Source organism: Cryptomeria japonica, chromosome 2, assembly GCF_030272615.1.
Source record: "Cryptomeria japonica chromosome 2, Sugi_1.0, whole genome shotgun sequence".
In the NCBI taxonomy this organism is placed as follows: domain Eukaryota; kingdom Viridiplantae; phylum Streptophyta; class Pinopsida; order Cupressales; family Cupressaceae; genus Cryptomeria; species Cryptomeria japonica.
In genome coordinates, this window is record NC_081406.1 from 134,281,296 (window position 1) to 134,287,415 (window position 6,120).

The window sequence follows — 6,120 nt, forward strand, 5'->3', positions numbered from 1 at the left end:
ATATTAGTTGTAATGTTTATGAAAAAAAATATTTTGTTGTATCAATATTTTGAATCAAGCTCTTTGCTTCGTTATCTAAAAGAGATTTTTCTAATAGATTTTAAATCTAAATTCTTAAAAGAAGAATAGAGGAGAGCATAGAACATAAAAAAGAAATTGTCACATTCTCACACACTATTTTACTTTTGTGTTAATTGCCTAATGATGTAATTTGGACTAAAATAAAGACTCACGTGAAATTTAAAGAAAATTAAATCCAAATTTTACAAAAGGATTTCTAGAGAACATCAACTATTAGAATAACCAAAATGTAATGTCCCCAATTTTTAAGGTGACATTTAGTTAAATTGATTCTTATTAAGTTATCAAAATATAAATAAAATATTCATTGATGACTTTATATTAATTAATTTAATTAAATAATAAAATAATATATTGTCACTTTATTAAATAAAGTTCCCATTTTTCAAGTCTCCCTTATCTTCTAGAAAGTTCCTGGAGGTCTTTATAAGAGGCTTGCTAGGAGTTGCAATGGATGCTTTTGGATTTGATAAATGCTTTATGCTTTCTGGGGATGAAAATCTTCATCAGTTTAATAACAAGGGCTAGACGGATATCTAGTTCTTTCAAAGGATGGATTCACTATGAAACCTACATCCACGTGAGACAAATTTGCAGATAAGTCTATTATAAGATTTAATAATAATATTGAATTAGGTTTTTTGAGGAGTTTATAATCTAAGTTGGGCATGAATATATGGGAGTTGAAATCTATTCTATTTGGCCGATATATTTTATGAAGGCTAATAATCTCTTCGATTATTAAAGAGCTTATTATATTTGGGCCAAGTATTCATTCTTCAGAACTCTGTTATATATTATTATTGTGTGATGCTGAAGGCTATTACTTTTTAATTAATAAAAGAGGCTCTATCTATGCATTTATCACTATCGTGAAGCCATGAGGACTCATACTATTGTTATGTATTATTTGCCAAAGATATTGAATGAGTCGGTTCACTAAGGGCATATAAAGGTCCGATATTAAAGATTAATATTATCGGGCTTACAATAAAGATTGGTGATAAATAATATCCAAGTCTTGGCATTGTCTATTTTTATGGGAATTCTTGTGTGGTCTGACGAAGCAAAGAACTTAATAAACATGGAGTTCTAAGGTTGCAGTTATATAAATTTCCAGTCAAATATTTCATCGCAACATCATTGTAGTCCTGTGGATAAGAGTTTCAAGAGATTTTGTTATAGTTTAATGGTTGAGTATGAGCACACAGACAGGGATTGCAAAAGTTTGATAGAAATCAGTTAGGAATTTTATATTGGTATCAGAGTTAAAACCTCGCCAGCTTGTCATATGTTGAAGTTGTTTACAGAAATGGAAGAAAGGGATTGCTTCTACAATTTCTAGATGGTATAATAGATATTAAAAGATGAAGGATCTATTAACATGTCAAGAATATCATAGTCTGTCAAGACTTACTATACCTGTGAATGAGGAAGTTATCAATTTTTTTTATAAATACGTAAGTGAACTTGAGGAGGTTAAGGCTACCGAATCTTTTGATAGGTACTATGGAAGGAAAAGGAAAGAGGAATTGTATCCTGAAACAAAAACTCAACTAGAGTCAAAGAAAGATCAAATTGCACCTACTCAAGAGGAAGTTGATGTTTGTGGAGAAACTAAAATGAATGAGAAATGTAAACAGCTAAAACCAAAAGAAAACTTAGATGTCATCATTAAAGAAAGGGAGGATATGGACCAACAAGAATCAACCATTGCGCCTACCAATGGAGAACACATAAGTCTTCATGATAACCAGGTAGAAGAAAATTCTCTATTGGGGTTGGCCAAACTGGCATTGATTGATCAACTATGTGAAGGTATGAATCCTACTATTGTTCCATTGCATGAACCAACTCTACATCTTATTGGTAAAGAATCAAATTGTGATTTGAATAGTGATGATGTTCATAAATATGAAAGCAATACACAAATTTGGTCATGTAGTGAGATTTATTTTCCTTGCTTCATACCTCTAATTACATTGGAGAAATACATGTCAAGACCATATGAGGTATGCTGTCTTAGAGAGACGATTATGGAGACTAGGATATTGCCCAACAAGAAGATCCTTCGGTTTGATAACATTTGGTTTGTCATGGATACATCACCATGGAGTTGCTTGGAGGAAAAAAACAACTTAGCTTAGGAGGTGCGGGTGTGGATTAGTTTAATGGAAACTAAGGCAGTTAGGAGAATATGTGACTTTCAACTGGACACACCTCACAGACTAGCACTTATGGGTTAGCAACCTACCTTTAAAGTATATGTAATAAAGGACAACAAAGACACTTTGAAGAGGCATGCACACGATTCTAATTTCTTGGGAGTGACTAGTAGAGTTTGGCAATAGGCTACAATTTGGGCATTTACCAGATAAGGACAAAATACTTTAACAACCTTGACTAGACCATACGCTTGTTTTTCCATGATTTCATACTTCAACTCAACAACTTGTAAATGTTGGTATTTTGGATATGTTGATATGGTTTTGTCATTGATGTCAACACTTATCAACTCTGGTCAGCCTACTAGCACTTGGAGAATTGGTTATGTTCACCGGCAAGCAAGTGACTTATGCACAGTCACCAGTATCTGGTTCACTGGCAGGATATATTGTTCACCGACACTTGGAATGACATGGAAAATACTTGGTTATGTCGAAGACATTGTTTGGACACTTTGTCTTGGAGATTTGTTCATTAGTATATTCGTGATTGCATATTTGCTGTTACCGGCAAATAGGTTTAGGATAAGCACCGACGGGCTTATCTATTCCAGATCAACACGACACGCTATGGAGATGATTTATTATTGTTGTAAATGCATTAAGCTGACATGTTGTGTCGGTTATTGCATCGGTCATTGATTTACTTGCAAATTGTTTTTATTGTAATATCTTTTGTAAAGCGGACCTACATATTTTGGTCCTAGGCTTTGGTATATATGTAAGATCTTATTTGATTGAAAAGTGAGGAATGCGAATGTGAGAAGGATTGTAATTCGGTATATGCGAAATAAGCAGAGCTATACATGCAGACATCTCTTGAAGATTGAAGGAAGGTTTTTGTGAAGGCATATCAGAACTGAACTGGTACTAAATCCAGCATATGAAGATGCTATTTTGTGTAGTATATTATCATTGGATTTAATCATCCAATTGTAGTCAGTGTGACTCTCATTTTGTGTTTGAGCAGTGAACTCTAGGCGCTTGGCCTTTTTGCATGTGTAGACCCCATTTGTATACACTTACTATTTGCAGTAGTATCATCTGATTGTGGGTAAGGTTTCCCACCGTGGTTTTTCCCCTTATAGGGTTTCCACGTACAAATATTGGTGTTTTGTGTTGTGGATGTCATTGCTTTTCTGTTTCATGCATTTATCTTTACCGGTACTACAATTAACTGACAAACTGTCTACTGACATTAAGTTTTGGTTTACTGGCATTAAGCATTTAGTTTGGTTGAGTTACTTTGGTTTGAATTTATTAGACAACTGATTCACCCCCCCCTCTCAGTTGTCTCCGAGACCTAACAATTGGTATTAGGGCCTAGTCCTCTTTTTGCAGAAGTTTAGCAGCTTGAAGAGATCCAATGTCTTCTAACTATTTCAGGAAGGACAGTCCTAAACTTGATGGAACCAACTATGGTATATGGAAGATCAGGATGAAGACACATCTGAATTGCATTGGAAAGGATATCTGGGAAGTTACAAGGAATGGCTATACTGCTCCTACTCAAAGTCAACCTAATCCACCAAATTTGACTAAAGATGAAGAAAATGATTGCAAAGCAAGAGAAGCACTTTTGAGCGCATTGTTAGATCGGGAAATTATGGGATTATCAGATAGATCTACTGCTAAAGCTATTTGGGACCATCTGGAAACATTGAATGAAGGAGATTCCACAGTCAAAATTGCAAAACTTGAAAGCTTTTGGGTCAGGTATGAAAATCTAAAAATGGAAGAAGATGAAAGGATTTATGCTTTTATGGAAAGCGTTAATGAAATTGTTTTAGGTATTAAATGTTGTGGAGGAACCGTAAGTGAAGATGAAATTGTTTCAAAAGTTTCAAGAGGATTGCCACTGACATACAAAATGAAAGTTATTGCTATAAATGAGTTAAGAACAATGCTTAATACATTAGTAACTAGGGACACATTAATTGGAAAACTTCCAGCCTTTGAAATTGAGGAATTTGGTCTTGTTGCTACTATAAAGACAGATTTAGCTTTTAGGGGATCAACATCATCTGCATCATCATTTGACAAATCTGATTGGAAAGCCTTTTATGCAAGAGAACTTGAAGAAAGCAGGAGAGAAAATGAAGAACTTGAAGAACTTGAAGCACTATTTGCAAGGAAAATGCCTAAAGGTCTAGTTGGAAGTAAGTATGAAGGTAAAACATCCTTTAAATGTTTTAACTGTAATAAGATTGGTCATATGGCTTCAAGATGTTATGATAGACATGCAAGATTGAAAGAAGAAGCTAGAAGAACATACAAGCCTAACCCTGAATATCAGAGATCTAGATTTAAGAAGAATAAAGACAAATCTTGTTATCTTGCTGATGAAGGAGTCACTGATGATTTTGATGAGGATCCGACAGACAATGGATGGGTCTTTGTTGCTATAATAGAAGATCAACTAACACCTACTGTTCAACCGGTAGAGCAGGCACTGGCAGCTGAAATTGAAGTTAAGGATGAATGGATCATTGATTCAGGATGTTCACATCATATGACTGGTGATAAAAGTAAATTTTTGACTTTTCAAGAATATAATGGAGGTCTAGTAATATTTGGAGATGATAAAGCTTGTTTGATCAAAGGAAAAGGTACAATATCTCTTGATGGTAAGCACAATACTGACAATGTTTACTATGTTGAAAGTTTAAAGCATAATACTTTGAGTGTTGGACAATTAGTTGAAAAAGGATCTTAGTTACAATTCAAAAATGGTAAATGCAAAATTATGAACAAAACTGGTTTGGAAATTGCAACCGGTAGTCAAACTAGAGGTAATATCTTTCATTTGAACAACAATGAAAAGACATGCTTAATTGCACATATTGATGAAAGTTGGTTGTGGCATAAGAGACTTTGTCATGTAAATTTTGACTGCATTGTGAAAATTAGTACAACTAAAGCAGTTAGAGATTAACCTAAGATTGTTAAGCCCCATAATCCGGTATGTAAGGAATGTCAATTTGGAAAACAAGTTAGAGCATCTTTTAAAAGTATTCCAGAAAAATCCAATAATGCTCTTGATCTAATTCATACTGATTTATGTGGTCCAGCTAGAACTAAAAGCCTACAAGGTGATAGATATTTCATGCCAATCATTGATGACTATTCTAGAATGTGTTGGGTTACTTTTCTCAGAGAAAAATTAGAAGCACTTGAGAAATTCAAACTATTCAAGGCAATGGTAGAAAATGAAACCGGTAAGAAAATCAAATGTCTGAGATCAGATCAAGGAGGAGAATTCACATCCAAGGAATTTAATACATTCTGTGAAGTAAATGGAATCAGAAGATAGTTATCAGCACCTCGGATATCACAACAGAATGGAGTTGTAGAAAGTAAAAATAAAACCATCTTGGATGCAGCTAGAAGTATGTTATCAGAAGCAAAACTACCACATGTATATTGGAGAGAGGCAGTAAGCACAACAATCTACACATCCAACAAAGTTCACATCAAAGGTGAAACTGGTAAGACCCCTCATGAACTATGGTTTGGTATTACTCCTACTCTTAAATATTTCAGAATTTTTGGAAGTAAATGCTATATTAGAAGAGATGAGTATATTGGCAAATTTGATCCTGGAAGTGATGAAATAATATTTCTTGGTTATTCATCTAAGAGCAAGACATATAGATGTTTTAACAAAAGATTGCAGAGAATTGTTGAGAGTACAAATGTAAAGATTGATGAACAATTTAGAGGAACTTCAAGGTATATAGACTCTGAACCGGCAACAAAGATACTAACAAATGAGCCTACATTGAACACACCGATACATAATGAAGATCCAGTT